General features: G+C 43.7%; 1 long non-coding RNA gene across 1 annotated transcript; it reads left to right on the plus strand.

The window, feature by feature from the left end:
• Nucleotides 1-469: 469 nt before the first annotated feature.
• LOC118498470 lies at nt 470-15066 on the plus strand. The gene is made up of 3 exons (XR_004900958.1): nt 470-636; nt 10068-10075; nt 15053-15066. It is a non-coding gene; the product is annotated as an uncharacterized LOC118498470 (long non-coding RNA).
• Nucleotides 15067-16377: the final 1311 nt, after the last annotated feature.

Consider the following 16377-nt stretch of genomic DNA (forward strand, 5'->3'; position numbering starts at 1 on the left):
CCTCAATCCTGCGGACGCACCTCCGCCCTATCCTCCCAAGAATTTACCTGACTCCTCCACCCAAGTAGACTCTGGCCTGTGGCAAGCAAGGGCTCTGGTTGGGGACACGCCGGGGCGCTCCCTAGCCCACCCCATACGAGAGGGGGAACTCCGTACGCATCCGAAGGAGGGGGTGCGGCCATTTTGCCTTTACGAGAAGCGCCTCCAGCACCAGATGCTCCAGCACGGGCCCCTCCACGCTTGATTTATGTTCCCTTTTCTACCAGCGATTTATATAATTGGAAGCACCAAAACCCCCCATTTTCTGAGAAGCCCCAAGGGCTGATTTCCCTTTTAGAAACTATCTTTAGAACCCATCAGCCCACTTGGGACGACTGCCAGCAAATATTACAGACCCTCTTCACCTCTGAGGAACGAGATAGGATCATTAGGGAGGCAGCCAAGGCTGTCTTGGGGGAAGAAGGGGAGACTCTGGCAGGGAGGAGGGAAGTCGAAGATATCCTCCCCTCTCACCCCCCCAATTGGGACCCCAATACATCAGGGGGAAGGGATGCGCTCCTCCAGTATCGCCGGGCTCTGTTAAGGGGGCTGAAGGCAGCTGCCAGGAAACCCACTAACTTTAGCAAGGTTAGTGAAGTGATTCAGGGTCGGGAAGAATCACCCGCTGCGTTTTTAGAAAGACTAATGGAGGCTTACCGAGTCTATACTCCTTTAGATCCAGAGGCAGAGGAAAATAGGAGGTTGGTGAACATAGCTTTCGTTACCCAAGCCAGCTCAGACATCCGGAAAAAGCTGCAGAAAATAGAGGGGTTTGAAGGGGAAAATAGAAGTAGGCTTCTAGAAATTGCCCAGAAGGTATATGTCAACAGGGATGACCCTGAAGTAGGAAGGGTAAAGGAGATGGCGAAAATTCTGCTAGCAGCACAGCAACCTGAAAAAGGGAAGAAGAAAGACCAATACAGGGGAAAGAAGGCAGGGCCAGGCGGTCGCCGGGACCTTGACAAAAATCAATGTGCCTTCTGCAAGGAAAAGGGACACTGGAAACGAGATTGTCCAAAATTAAAGAAAAAGCAACAGAGGTCAGAGTCGCCACCTCCAGTACTGCTTCAAATCCTTGACTGACGGGGCCAGGGCTCTATTCCCCTTAGCTCCCGAGAGCCCATGGTAACCTTGAATGTTGAAGGAAAACCTGTCAATTTCCTGGTCGACACGGGAGCTACTTATTCAGTCTTAAAACAACCCCAAGGGCAGATACAGAAGGCAACTACTAAAATTGTTGGGGCAACAGGCAAAGAGGAAGCATATCCGTGGGCCACTGCACGGGTGACCAACCTGGGAAAAGGAACAATAACTCATTCCTTCCTAGTGATTCCAGATTGCCCCTATCCGTTATTGGGAAGAGATCTTTTGCAGAAACTTCGAGCCACCATTACCTTCAGGCAAGTTGACGACCTTCCAGGGGACCAGGAGGTCGGAGTCAACCTAGATGTAACAGTTCCGCTGTCTGAGGAATACCTGGTAGCTACCCTCCAAGAAGGTAAGGAGGAACCGGCGGGAGTCCCGGATGACCTCTTGACGAGGATACCGGGTGTGTGGGCGGAATCCAATCCACCGGGGTTAGCGGCGCACCAGCCCCCTGTTCTGGTGCAACTAACGAGTACCGCCAGCCCAGTAAGAATTCGGCAGTATCCGATTCCAGCCCGAGCAAAACAAGGGATCGCACAGCATTTACAGCGCTTACTTAAGGCGGGGATAGTCCGACAGTGTCAGTCGGCATGGAATACACCCCTGCTTCCAGTCCAGAAACCAGGGACCTCAGACTATCGTCCTGTGCAAGATTTGCGCGAGGTAAACGCTAGGGTAGAGACAATCCACCCGACTGTACCCAACCCATATACCTTGTTGAGCTCTCTACCACCGACACATACCTACTATTTGGTCCTTGACCTCAAAGATGCCTTCTTTTGCATCCCATTAGCACCACAGAGCCAGGACATCTTTGCCTTCGAGTGGAATGACCCCGAGAACGGGTTAGTAGGTCAATTCACGTGGACTTGGCTGCCACAGGGGTTTAAAAATTCCCCCACTATCTTCAATGAGGCCCTTGGAAAGGACTTACAGGCTTTCCGATTAACACACCCCTCGATTGTAGTCCTACAATATGTAGATGATATCCTCATAGCAGCCCAGAGTGAGGAGGATTGTAGGACGGCTACGATTGACCTACTGCAAGATCTGGAACGAATGGGATATCGAGTTTCTGCCAAGAAGGCCCAGATCGTGGCTCGGACCGTAAGTTACCTGGGATACAACTTGCAGGGAGGGCAGAGGACATTATCTAGTCGGCGAATCCAGACGGTTCTGCAGATCCCTGAACCAACAACCAAACGGCAAGTACGCGAGTTCCTGGGAGCGGTGGGGTACTGTCGTCTCTGGATCCTAGGATTCGCAGACTTAGCCCGACCCCTGCACGAGATAACCTGGGGAAAGGAGGAGTCATTTACATGGACTGATAAAGAGAAGCAGGCTTTCCAGGCCCTGAAGGAGGCGTTGGTATCTGCCCCGGCTTTAGCATTGCCTGACCCTACTAAACCTTTCCAGTTGTTTGTAGCGGAGAAAAAGGGAATTGCACTAGGGGTACTCAGTCAAGAACTTGGGCCGTGGAAGAGGCCAGTAGCTTATTTATCAAAGAAGTTAGACCCGGTGGCCTCGGGGTGGCCCACATGCCTCCGAGCACTGGCCGCCACATCGACCCTAGTTAAAGAAGCAAGCAAACTGACTTTGGGACAAGATATACAAGTAATTGGAGAGCACTATGTAGAACAGGTCCTCAAGACTCCCCCTGATCGATGGCTGTCCAATGCCCGGCTGACCCACTATCAGGCTCAGTTGCTAAACCCACCGTCGGTTCGTTTTCTGAAAACTACTGCGCTTAACCCAGCTACCCTCTTGCCCGAGCCCGACACGGCAATAACTCATGACTGTAAGCAGATACTAGATACCGTGATGGGTTCTCGCCCAGATTTGAAAGACCAGCCTTTTGAGAAGGTTGATCTGACTCTGTTCACTGATGGCAGCAGCTTTGTTGAAGAGGGGGTAAGGTGTGCGGGAGCCGCCGTAACCACCATAGATCAGATATTATGGCAGAAGGCTCTGCCTGCAGGAACATCAGCGCAGCGGGCAGAACTAATTGGACTGACCCAGGCTCTAAGGATTGCCGAGGGGAAAACTGCCAACATCTACACTGACAGCCGATATGCTTTTGCCACTGCCCACGTGCATGGAGTAATATACAAAGAGCGAGGCCTCCTGACTGCCAGGGGCAAGGAGATAAAGAACAAAGATGACATCCTCGCTCTGTTGGACGCCATATGGTTACCAACTAAAGTGGCCATTATTCACTGCAAAGGACACCAAAAAGGAGATTCCCCAGCAGAAAAAGGAAATCGGCTGGCGGATTCAGCTGCCAGACAGGCAGCATGTGAGCCCCCGGAGGCCATATTACCCCTCTTGCCCCAACCAAAGCTATCCATACGACCCAAGTATACCGTTGAAGAAGAACGAGATGGGAAAAAGCTAGGAGGAATACCGAATCAACAAGGATGGATAGAGCTGCCAGATTCAAGACTCTACTTACCCCAAGGGATTCTGAGACAGATCATCGAAGATATCCATAAAAGTACTCACTTGGGGCAAAACAAGTTGGAACTCCTAATTAAGAAATATTATTTTGGGCCACATCTCAAGGACATGATTCGGTCAATCACTTCAAGGTGCCAAACCTGTGCAAAGGTGAATGCACAGAATAGAAAGTTGCCGCCCTTTGTAAGGTACCGGGGAAAGGCGCCGGGAGAATTATGGGAAATAGAGTTTACAGAAATGACTCCGGGGAAGTTGGGATACTGGTACTTGTTGGTTTTAGTGGACACATTTTCAGGGTGGGTAGAAGCCTTCCCAACCCGGGGAGAAACGGCATCCATGGTGTGTAAAATACTCCTGAGAGAGATTATACCTAGATACAGCATCCCGTTAGCAATAGGTTCAGATAATGGGCCAGCTTTTGTATCCAAGATATCTCAAGAATTGGCAGCCAGGCTAAAGATAACTTGGAAACTCCATTGTATTTATAGGCCCCAAAGTTCAGGACAGGTAGAAAGGATGAATAGGACATTGAAAGAAACTATAATTAAGCTAAAAGAGGAGACCGGCGAAAACTGGACCGAGCTCCTCCCTTTTGCCCTTTTTAGAGTTAGGTGCACCCTGTATTTCGAGAAATGGACCCCGTATGAGCTTATGTTTGGACAACCTGTTCCTCTGGTTCCCCAGATAACGAGAGAAGAAATAAGTGTAACTAACCATAACTTCCTCAAGTCCTTACAGGCGCTACAAGAGATCCGGAGTGAAGTCAGAAAGCTACGAGCCCAAGCCACAGTCGACCCTAGTGTCAAGTCACAGGACTACACGCCTCCGGATCCTGGACAGTGGGTATGGGTCCGGAACCATCGAAGAGGAAACCTTGAACCACGATGGACGGGACCGTACCAGGTACTGCTAAGCACTCCATCGGCAGTAAGAGTAGCTGAGAAACCCTACTGGATACACCTTTCACATACCAAACCTGCAGACAGCTCAGAAGATAAGGACCAGAGATGGACGGTAAAACAAGATACACGCCATCCCTTAAAGCTTACCTTCTCCCGTGGTTAATACTAAGTATATGGACAATAGGTATTAATTCCATAGAAAGACAAGAATGGGTGTTAATAAGAACCATAGATGGTATAGTAATAGCATCCAATTACACCTGGGGAAATTCTCCAGTAACTTTGAGAACGGACCTATCAAAGTTTTTTGATGATAAACTTTGCTACCGGGGGGATATGAGACTATTACCAAATAGTCCGCGTGCTCCCTTGGAAGGGGGCACGCGAGCAAATGCTGGTACCTGTGAGAAATACTCCAACTCTTTGAATAGGGCCCTTTGGTATACTACCTCCTATGGATGCCCAGAACCAGCGCCCGACAGGCGAAGGACATGTGGGTCTGGACCAGATTTTTATTGTAAAGCCTGGGGATGTGAAACATTAGTAGGGGGAAGTGAATGGATCCCAGGGGGAGGACAAGACAAACATATCCAACTAAAGCGAGAAAGAGTAAAAGCTCCAAAAGATGGTTGGGATAAAGATTGTGCCCAAGATCAGTGTAACCCTACCACTGTAACTATTTTTAACTCTGAAGACCCTGAATGGAAAAAAGGGAGAACATGGGGACTTAGATTATATGTCAGAGGAACAGACCCAGGCACTCTTTTCACCGTTAAGCAGTTGCCCACGCAAGATCGACCCTTGCTAAGGGGCAAAGGAGGGTTACCTCCAAAGCGAAAGCCTCCCCCGGCTAGAACCACTGCGGGCACGGACTATAGAATTACTAGCCCTACCAGATCCAATGAATCCACATTAGGAAATAACAACCCCGAGGAGAAAACAACCCAAGCCCCCACCAAGGCCTATGAAAGGCATCCGGGGCCCGAGATAAGTGCTTTAGAGACAGTAGAAAAGCTATTCCCATTGTTCAATGAGACACAACCTGAGATGACCGAGTCCTGTTGGTTATGCTTAAGCCCAAGGCCTCCTTTCTATATAGGATTAGGAATTAACTCGACAGGAATAGAGGGATTCGTTACCTTGAATTTAATGAACTCAGACTCTCAAGGGTCCATAGAAGAATGTTTCACTGAAGGGTCTCTAACTCTAGCAGAGTTTCATGGAAGGGGAACCTGCTATTCCATAGCCAACTTTACATCCCAAGGCTTAAATTATACAGACTACTGTCAAAACCAAAAGACCATACCAACCCCAGGTCAGGCCTCGCTATTAAAGGCCCCAGAAGGAATATGGTTCATATGCACGCAAGGGATTTATAAATGTCTCCTGTTGACTAACCCAGAGCTATGTATAAGTGCATATATAATACCACAAGTATATTTATATGGGGGAAACCCCGAATTCCTCACTGATTCCTTGAGAAGGGTACGACGGACCCCGCTTCTGATCCCCATTATCGCTACTCTAGGGATAGTAGGATCCGCAGCAGTAGGGACCACTGCCCTAGTTAAGAGTGAAGCAAGCCTAAAACAGCTATCCCAAACGTTTTCCAAAGATATTACCCTCCTCCAAGACCAGATAATATATTTAGAACGGCAAGTCGACTCCCTTGCAGAAGTAGCATTACAAAATCGAAGAGGTTTAGACCTCTTATTCCTACAGCAGGGAGGCTTATGCGCCGCACTTGGGGAGGAATGCTGTTTCTATGCTAACCATTCTGGGGTCATTAAAGAAAATATCAAAGTTTTAACTAAGCGATTAAACGACAGGTCAAAAGAAGATGAAGACCTGAATTGGTATGCCTCCATGTTTAAACTATCCCCTTGGTTAACGACCCTATTGTCTGCCATAGCAGGACCACTACTTATGTTATTAATTGCACTAGTATTTGGACCCATTATATTAAGCAAGCTGATAAATTTCATCAAAGAAAGGGTAGAGGTCGTTAAACTCATGGTCCTATCCCAACCTTATACCATCCTCCCTAGTGATGAAGAATCAATGGTTTGATTTTCCCAAAGAAAATGGGGGAGTGTTAGAGTTAAACAGTGAAATTGCATGGGTCCTGGTTGGGAGCCAAGAATATCTCAGGAAATTAAGAAATTGCATTATCTCAGGAAATTAGGAAATTGCATTAGAGTTAATTGCATGAATGCTGCTTATCTTTGCCCACCAAGAGGAAATTTTGCCTACAGGTGCTGATATTGAAGTAACCAATGATTGTATACCGCATTGTACAAATGTAGCCAATTGCTAAATGCCACCTCAGCTTCTGTACCAGGCTTGCTTGCTCACTTTCTCTATAAAAATCCGGTGAAACAGATGTAGGGCGCGACTCTCGGTTGTGGCTCTTAGGAGCTGAGTGCCTCCGGCACGTTTGGAAGAGTCCGCCCCTGTGCAGGTAACTAATTGGCCTTATAAATAAATTTCTACAAAATAACTGTCCTCTGGTCTCCGTGTGAAATGTCTCACTGCAAGAGAATATAACATTCAACAGCAAAATAAGTACTTCTATATAAAACTAATCTCATAGAAATAAAATAGTTTAGACTAACAGTGGGGGAAATGATGGGGGAACTCCAGACTTGAAAATTTTAGTTTTACATAATAGCTAATAAGCTTAGTAACCAATACCTGTAAAAAGCTATTGTTCCAAGAACTGAAGGGATGACCCACCCTGACTCCAGGAAACCATAAGCAGTTCCACCTTTGTGCCTCAGGAGGACTGCAAGCAAGTAAAGATGGAATCTGAGCCATTGTACTCCAGGGCAAGATGACCACCACCCAGGACACAGCTAAAGACCATTGCTCAGGACACAGATAAAGAATCACTGGTCAACAGATAAAGAATGCTGCAACTTTATCTAATTAACCTTTTCCCTGAATTCCAAACCCCTTACCTACACTTTTCTTCTCTTTATAAAAAGGGTCAGTTTAAATGGAATTTAAGATGGTCACATAACCCACCATCTTCTCAGATCGCTGACCATCTGAATAAAGCGCCCATAAAGATCCAATCCCTGTCTCTGTTTATAGGTTCTGGTAGTGACTGGTGGTGTGAACACCGGCATTTCCCATTTCAACAAGACACAGGTACTGATAGGTTTAAATAGCTTTAGTTACTCTGTAATATGAAGCCAAAACTAGATAAACCTGTGTTCAATAATTAATGTTTCACTATTTGTCTTATTTGGAAATGATCTAGATATTCAATGAATATCCATCATTTAACTAAGTATAACTTCAAGGTTTCAAGTTTTAAAAAAAGTTTAGAAACTATATTTAAATACCATGAAATGTAATTGTTGCTGAATAGTTCATCAGCTTGTATCTTATATCTATTTAATTCACTTGTTCTTAACAATTATATTTAAATTACTCAAAAAATTTTGAGACACTGAACAGCTAACCATCATCATAAGGTTTTTTTTCTTACTAACAAATTTTGTAATAGGGATAATATGAACTTACTTGACTAGTGAACCCAGGTAAAATAGAAGTTGTACATTTCTATTTATTAAATTGTGATAACTCTGAAGATATGCCCATTTTAATTAAACCAACAAACCTAAACTAGATTTTATCTACCAAGGTTTATCCCAGATTATATGAACTTGAAAAACATTTAGGTTAATTTCTATAGTTTTAAGAGTTTTCAGAGTATTTAATTTACATAAGTGCTTATTATTCCTTTTTTTTTGTTTTGTTTTGTTTTATTTTAATCATTGTTCAAGTACAGTTTTCTCCCCCCTACTCCCATTCCAGCCCACCCACCCAACCCTCCCCCCTTCCCCCATTACTTATTATTCTTTAAGCCAATTAAATAGAGCTCTGTATAAATTAATTTTGGCAATAACTTCCAGAGGTAGAAAAATCACACATCTATAATATGTATATGAGATACATAAACATACAGATGCAAACAGAGATCTTATAGCTTTCCTTTAAAACTTTTATCAGTGAGATAGGTATGTTACCACATCCAAAATTCATTAGTTTGTAAAAGAATAGTTGGTTCCAAAATTTTTTTCTAGCAGATGGAATAAGTTAAGGGTACCAGTTCAAATGGCTAAATACAGTTCTGGGTTTCTAGAGAAGGCCAGGTAGAACATTTACATCTCAAAGGCACAGAGAAAGAATGTTTCTCCAAGGTCTTTTCTTTTCTAACTCCAGATCTTTTATATTATCTACAAATTGTTTGAGATGAATAACAGAGGTTTGGACACTAGTGAAAAGAATCGATGGGCTTTGAGTTGCTTCTAGAGTTGCATTTCTGTTTTTGTAAAGACTCAGTTTGTAAGACAAGCCAGTTATTTTTAATTCCTCAAAGTATTGTTTTGCAATCTGAATGATATAAAGGGGCTGATTCAACTGCATTATCTTCAACTTGCCTCTTTAAATCAGGGAGATTTTCAACTAAGATGGAAATGAAAAGACTCCTATATTAAAAGAGAAGGCTGAAAAAATAGGTTCTTGCCCTGGTTGGTGTGGCTCAGTATATTGAGTGCCAGCCTGTTAACTGAAAGGTTGCTGGTTCAACTCCCAGCCAGGGCACATGCCTGGGTTGCAGGCCAGGACCCCGGTTGGAGGCATTGTAAGAAGCAACCAATATCTCTCACACACTGATATTTTTCTTCCTTTCTTTCTCCCTCTGTTTCCCATTCTCTGAAAGTAAATAAATAAAATCTTTTTTAAAAAAGATCTTGTCACACTTGAATATCAGCTTCCAATATGGCCAACTTCAGGCAAGAGAGCTATTTAAAACAAACAAACAAAAAAGGCTTTTTCAAATATCTTTCCAGGTTTCAACTGGAACAAACAGTAAATACTCCTAACAGTATTGAACAACTTTTTTTCCTTTTAAAAATTATCTAAAATACCTTTAATTGAGGAAGCATTATTAACATAAAGATGGATTTTTTTAAAAAAAAAAACAGCATTAAGATAAAGTAACAGCAGCCTTTCCAGCCGTGATGAACTCCCTAGGATAACACACCTCTCACTAAGGATCTCCATCCCTCTCCAGAAGAGGAGAGGAAACACAAGAAGAAGTGCCTGGTGCAGAGCCACCAGTTCCCATGCCATGGATGTGAAATGCCCAGGATGCTTTGAAAGCATCATTGCTGTCATTGATGCACAAACAGTAGTTTCATGTGTTGCTTGGTCCACTGTCCTCTGTCAGCCTACAAGAGGAAAGAGCAAGGCTGACACAGGATGCTGTTTCAGAAGAAAGCAGCACTAAAAGTACCTGAATCAAGGTGAGTGGGGAACCATCCCAATAAACACATTTTGGATTAAAAAAAAGAAGATAAAATAAAAGCATTATAATTCTATAATAATATAACAATATTAATAATGTTCTACTATAGATATTAGCAACCGTTTCTCTTTGTTTTGTAATAATTTGAAGCAATTTTTAAAAATAAAATTGAATAAATTTTCTTCATTAATTAATGTCATGAGGCAGTACAGTTTTACCTATTTATATGACCAGACCTTAATAGCTGTTTCAGGAGCAATCTTGAGAAAATTCACACCATTTCCTCTCCACAAAGAAAAGACTCTACCCTCTTTCACCAGCTTTGTTAAATTTAGGCTTATTCAGATACTTTGTTTCTTAACTGGGAGCCAGTGTTTTGTTTTGTTTTTTTTACCCTGTGATCTTTATTCCATGAAAATCTTTTTAAAAGATTATTTATTTATTTATTTATTTATAGAGAGAGGGGAAAGGAGGGAGAAAGAGATGGAGAGACACATCATTGTGTGGTTGTCTCTCACGCACCCACTACTATGGACCTGGCCCACAACCCAGGGATGTACCCTGACTAGGAATAGAACCAGTGACCCTTGGGTTCACAGGCCAGCACTCAATCCACTGAGCCATACCATCCAGGACTAAAATCTGGTCTTATTTTCAGGTTTCACAGGGCTAGAGTCCAGCCCTCTTTGTTGCCACTTGGATACTATTGTGCATGCCTTAAAGTTTTGCCTGGTTATCTGGTTTCTACTACACATGTGCTTACTTCCTTCTGTGCCATCTTGGCTTTTACTAGTCATGTACCCAGCAGAGGAATTTCCCCTTTATTGTTTATTCTTGCCCCCCACAGTCTGGAAGAGTGGGCCAGTTGTCCCCTGGGAAGGTTGGAAAGCCTGTCCTTCCTCCAGAGGAATGTTAACCACCTTGGTTGGTAAATTCAACTATCCTTTGGTGTGTCTAAAGCTGTAACTTCTAGACTCAATCAGGCCCAGCCACTCTAGCTCTCCTCTCTTTTGTTAACTTCTAGCTGCCTATGCTAATGCTGTGTCTCTGTGGTCAAGAGACCCCGAGGCTTTGTTTCTAAGATTATTTGATACTGATCATAACCTTGTGGTCCTGAGGGCATAATGAGTAAAGGAGTGGTCATGCAAAGGGGAGCTGGATGAGGCTAGTTTAAATCAAAAAGAAAGAAAGGTAAAGAAATGGAGTTTCTCCATGGGTGTGTTACTCTAATCAGATTTTACAAAAATGTTTTAGTTCTTTGTACAATTACTATCCTATGTAAAGAGTCCCTGGTTCTATTCCCAGTCAGGGCACATGCCTGGGCTGCAGGCCAGGTCCCCAGTAAGGGGTGGGTGAGAGGCACCCACACATTGATGTTTCTCTCCCTTCTCCTCCATCTAAAAATAAATAAATGAAATCTTTTTTTAAAAGACCAAAGAGATTGGTTAGTTTGAAAAAAAAAAGCCTGTTTTCTCTCAAGCCCAAGGCAATATAAGCAAAGCTTAACAAAGGTCCATCTCAATAGCACACATTAGTTAGTTGCCCGTTCGTTTGTCATTTGTTCACTCACTCTCCATAGCAGTTGTGCAGGCCCAGCAGCCTTGTAGACCCAAGTGCGGCACAGATCAAAGTCCAAGCACACTCTTCTCAGTGGATGTGCAGATGGAGAAATGAGACAGAGAAGTTCTACATCTCTGGGCCCTGGTCCTTCTAGGCTTGGTGAGGACAAGTGCGGGCTTGTGGCCACTGAACACCTAGGAGCAGTCCTTGGTTTTTGCTCCAATAAATCTTACCACTGTACCTCATCCTCCTTTGCGTGGTTCCCCCAAATGCTTTTGGAGTGACTCTATGGAAGAACCTTATTTCCGCCAGCAATAATAGCTTTAGTCAAACTAGAGATAACACCTAGGCTTTAGTTGTATTTCAGCTCTAGGCCCAAAAAATCGGTGAAAGCAGAAGAAACAATGCCATGGCTGACATGAGGACCAGAAGCACTGATCAACTACCCCACTACCCTACCACCAACAAATTAGAAGAGAGCACAACCCTGACAAGTACCTTAACTTCCTTAGTTACACAATTAATGGTTTTCCCTTATATAACCCATCCCCTGGAAGCCATTGGGGAGGCAGGTCTCTGAGTATTAGCTCACCTGTTCTTGGGCATGAGTGACTTCCTAAAAATAAACCTCTACTTTCTTTGCTGCAGACTCCTGATTGTGTCTTATTGGACTTCAGTGAGTGCATGCAAAAGGACCCTTTTAGCACAGTAACAATTTTGGTGCCTAAAGTGGGGTGGCCTTTAGCCTGTCAATTTATGAAGCCCCAGCCCAGGTTTTGCCACAAGGCCCCCACCTAGCAGCTGCTGAGACCTGTTATCTTGAAGGCAGAGGCTAAATGGCAGTCCATGAGTAGGTCCCCTGACCTATGATGCTTTTGTTTGCTGCATAAGAAATGAAAAATTGAAAAGGCCTAGATTTGAAAGTTGCTCTGGCTTTGGAAATTGAAGATGTTTTATGGTAAGGTTTCATAGGTGATGACCCCAGGAAAACCACCCTCTTGTAAGGCTCTGGAAAACCTGAATGGGAACAGGGAGGAAAATAGTACTAGAGAAATCTTTGTCTTGTTTCCTTCTGCTGGACTTGGGGAAACTTGACTGGAACCAAGAGAGAGAAATCTTGTTTGTCAGTCTGCTTGAGGCTGTAACTTGTTACCTATTGAGTGTCTCATCTTCCGGGAAGGGAGCCAACTCTGACCAGGTTTCAGCAAACCTCAAAGGAGTGAGCAGCAGAAGCTCCTCTCAGCCTAACTTGAAGCAGCTGCTTATCTCATATCGACCAGGCAGATTGAACCTCCTGTTCATCCCCCTGAGGTAATAATAATCAGGGTTTGAGACATAGCAGGAAGTTTGGACCACCCAACCCCTCCTACTGTCTTGTCTGTTGTGTCTGACTTGCTAGCTGAATTTTAGAAAGATGTAAGGATTGCTGAATTTCTAGATCTTGTAACTACTTGTTTCCTGTCTGTTCTTTTGTGTGAACTGTCTAATCCTAGGACTTATTTAATATTTCTCAAGCTGAAAATAAGTAATTACTTTGATCAATAAAGACATTAGTAGCATGGGCAATTCTATCTTCTATACTCCAGTGTAGCTCGCTGGGCTGTATCTTATAGAACTGGGTACTTTTAGCTATGAACCTATGAAAGAAAAAAATTAAGCTAAATAAAACAGACATTAATAAGATTGGGACCAAAGTTTTAGTATAGCACTACCAAAGGCTATATGAGGCCAAATTGACCCCTTAAAAGCCTCAAACAAGTTTCTTTGATTTATCCCAGTTTGGAGAAATTTAAAAGACTGGAAGGAAGAGATTACAATGAGAAACCTGACCAGCAATCGCTTGGGGGCATTAGTCAGGCTAGTTAAATCAAGTTAAAGACTAATAGCAGAGCTGGGGTCCCTTGGCTTGATGTCTTGCTGAGGAACCAAAGCCTTTTTACTCAAGAATGAGAAAATGGTCAGGGTATAGAAAAGAGAATTTTCCAGGACTCCTTGGCATGGAAATTCCAGAACTGTGATACCAAAAGTCATTGGTAAAGCCCCAACTCAGACTACGAGTAAACTGAAGAATATGGAAAACTAGATTTTTACAATAAATTAGTCTTAACTTGGCTATCTTTGGTAAAATAGGGTGATTTTAGAGAAAAGAAATTGTTTTAATCGAAAGTATAATGCCTGATTATGGATACTAAATCCTACTTTAGTAAATGGTCTTTAAAAATCTTATTTTTTGCATGTGGACTGGACTGGATCCTAAATTTTTCTAGCTAAAACCCTCTGAACTAGTGTTTCATTTATCTTCCATTCATTGCCTTGGAATTATTGAGAACTAAAACTATTTCTCTTTCCCTAAGGCTTGTAATTGTAGATCCCTGCTAGACCACATAAATGTGAACTTCAGAGTAATTATCACAACAGCTCATGCTTAGATGGTTTTGGTGACTGCTATGCATATGCCACACAGAGGGCTTGCCTGAGCTGGTGTCAGGACTTTCTTTAGGGATGTTTGGACTTCCAGCCAGAGAGATCTGTTGAATTGTCATTGCTTGCCTTCATTCTGGCAAAAAATGAAGCTCTGAGCATTTCATCCAGAGGTCTTCTCAAATGGCAGAGTTAAGGACTCAGAGACTAACTGTAGTTTGCTCTGATTATTACTTATGGTACAGGTATCCTGGCCTACTGCTTCTTCTACCATTACTGTGGTTCCTGCTTGTAAATTGAACACCCAGAATACCCCCTCTGAGGCTCAGGGACCATCACAAAAGAGGTGAATATAAGAGGTTGTAAGAGCCTGATAAGAGAGCCACGATGGGCAGACAAATCTGACTCCATCTTACAAGCTAATCCTCCCTCTAGATTAAGGCTGGATCCCCTTGCCCTATTATTCCTCAAGATTGAGAAATAATCAAAAGAAAGAGGGGAATTGTAACCACACAGAGATTTGAGGCCCACTGGTGAATTGAGGCCTGTCTGTGACCTCCCACTGCCCGAGCACAGGGAGCTATGAAAAGGAGTGGGCACTGCCCTCTGCTTTCCTCCTGGGGCATTAGGCACAGGTAATAGCTCAAGTCTAAAGATAAAGTTCTCTGATGGAGATCACTTCTGGCAAGATGGAGGCATAGGTGGACGCACTGTACCTCCACGCACAACCAAGATTAGAACAACAACAATTTAGAGGTAGAATAACACCCAGAACTGACAGAGAATTTATCTGAATGGAAGTTGGACAGCCAAGAAGTTGAAATAGACCCGTTCATCCTGACTGGTAGGAGGGGCGGAGACAAGCAGCCCGGTGCCCAGTCGAGGTGTGGAGAACAGGGAGAGTTGGGCGCATAAGCAATTGGGAGAGTGCAAGATCGCAGTGGGTGGACCCTGAGTATGCAAGCAGCAGCTGGTGGACCCAGTGAGGCGATGATTGTGGACCAGGGCAGAGCATGCAACCCAGGATCCCAGAGAAGGGACTGAGGTCCCAGGAGAATGAAGCTACCACCATTGTTCCCTCCCGCCCCTGCCCCTGCCCCCACATACAATGTCACAATCTAGTGACTAGGGTGCCCAGCCCTGGTGAACACCTAAGGCTCTGCCCCTCACCGTAACAGGAGCGACCAGACAAAAGAGAGAGAGAGAGAGGGAGAGACAGAGAGAGAGAGAGAGAGAGAGAGAGAGAGAGAGACATGTCTCAAACAGAAGAACAGATCAATGCCCCAGGACTCATCCTTTTGAGTGACTAAGAGATAGCCAATCTATCAGATGCACAGTTCAAAACACTGGTGATCAGGAAGATCACAGAATTGGTTGATTTTGGGCACAAATTAGATGAAAAAAATGCAGGTTACCATAAAAGAGATGAAGGAAGATGCATGGAGAACCAATGGTGATGGGAAGGAAACTGGGTCTCAAAACAATAGAGTGGACCAGAATGAAGAAAAAAACAACCAAACAGGAAAGAATGAAGAAATAAGAATTCAAAAAAATGAGGAGAAGCTTAGGAACCTCCAGGACATCTTTAAACATTCCAAAATCCGAATTATAGGGTTACCAGAAGGGGAAAAGGAAAAGCAACAGATTAAACACATATTTGAACAAATAATAAAGGAGAACTTCCCCATTCTGGCAAAGGAAATAGATTTCCAGGAAATCCAGGAAGCTCAGAGAGCCCCAAAGAAGTTGGACCCAAGAAGAAACACACCAAGGCACATCATAATTACATTAGCCAAGGTAAAAACGAAGGAGAGAATCCTAGAAGCAGCAAGAGATAAGGGGACAGTAACCTACAAAGGAGTTCCCATCAGACTGTCAGCTGATTTCTCAAAAGAGGCCTTACAGGCAGGAAGGGGCTGGAAAGAAGTATTCCAAGTCATGAAAGACAAGGACCTATATCCCAGATTACTCTATCCAGCAAAGCTTTCATTTAGAATGGAAGGGCAGATAAAGTGCTTCTCAGATAAGGTCAAGTTAAAGGAGTTCATCATCACCAAGCCCTTATTTTATGAAATGTTAAAGGGACTTATCTAAGAAAAGAAGATAAAGAAGAAACATGTATAGTAAAAGGACAGCAAACTCACAATTATTAGCAATCACACCTAAAACAAAACCAAAAGAAACTAAGCAAACAAATAGAACAGGAACAGAACCAGAGAAATGGAGATTACATGGAGGGTTAGCAACAGGGGAGTGGGAGGCGGAGAGAGGGGGAAAAGGTGCAGAGAATAAGTAGCTGGATTATAGGTTGAAAATAGATAGGGGGAGGGTAAGAATAGTATGAGAAATGTAGAAGCTAAAGAACTTGTAAGTATGACACATGGACATGACTAAAGGGGGGGATATGGGTGGGAGAAGGTGTACAGGGTGGAGGGGAGTGAAGGGGGGAAATGGGACAACTGTAATAGCATAATCAATAAAATATGTTTTTAAAAAAAGTTCTCTGATGGGTAGAGAACCTATAGGCAAGAA

Source organism: Phyllostomus discolor, chromosome X (genome assembly GCF_004126475.2).
Source record: "Phyllostomus discolor isolate MPI-MPIP mPhyDis1 chromosome X, mPhyDis1.pri.v3, whole genome shotgun sequence".
In the NCBI taxonomy this organism is placed as follows: Eukaryota; Metazoa; Chordata; class Mammalia; order Chiroptera; family Phyllostomidae; genus Phyllostomus; species Phyllostomus discolor.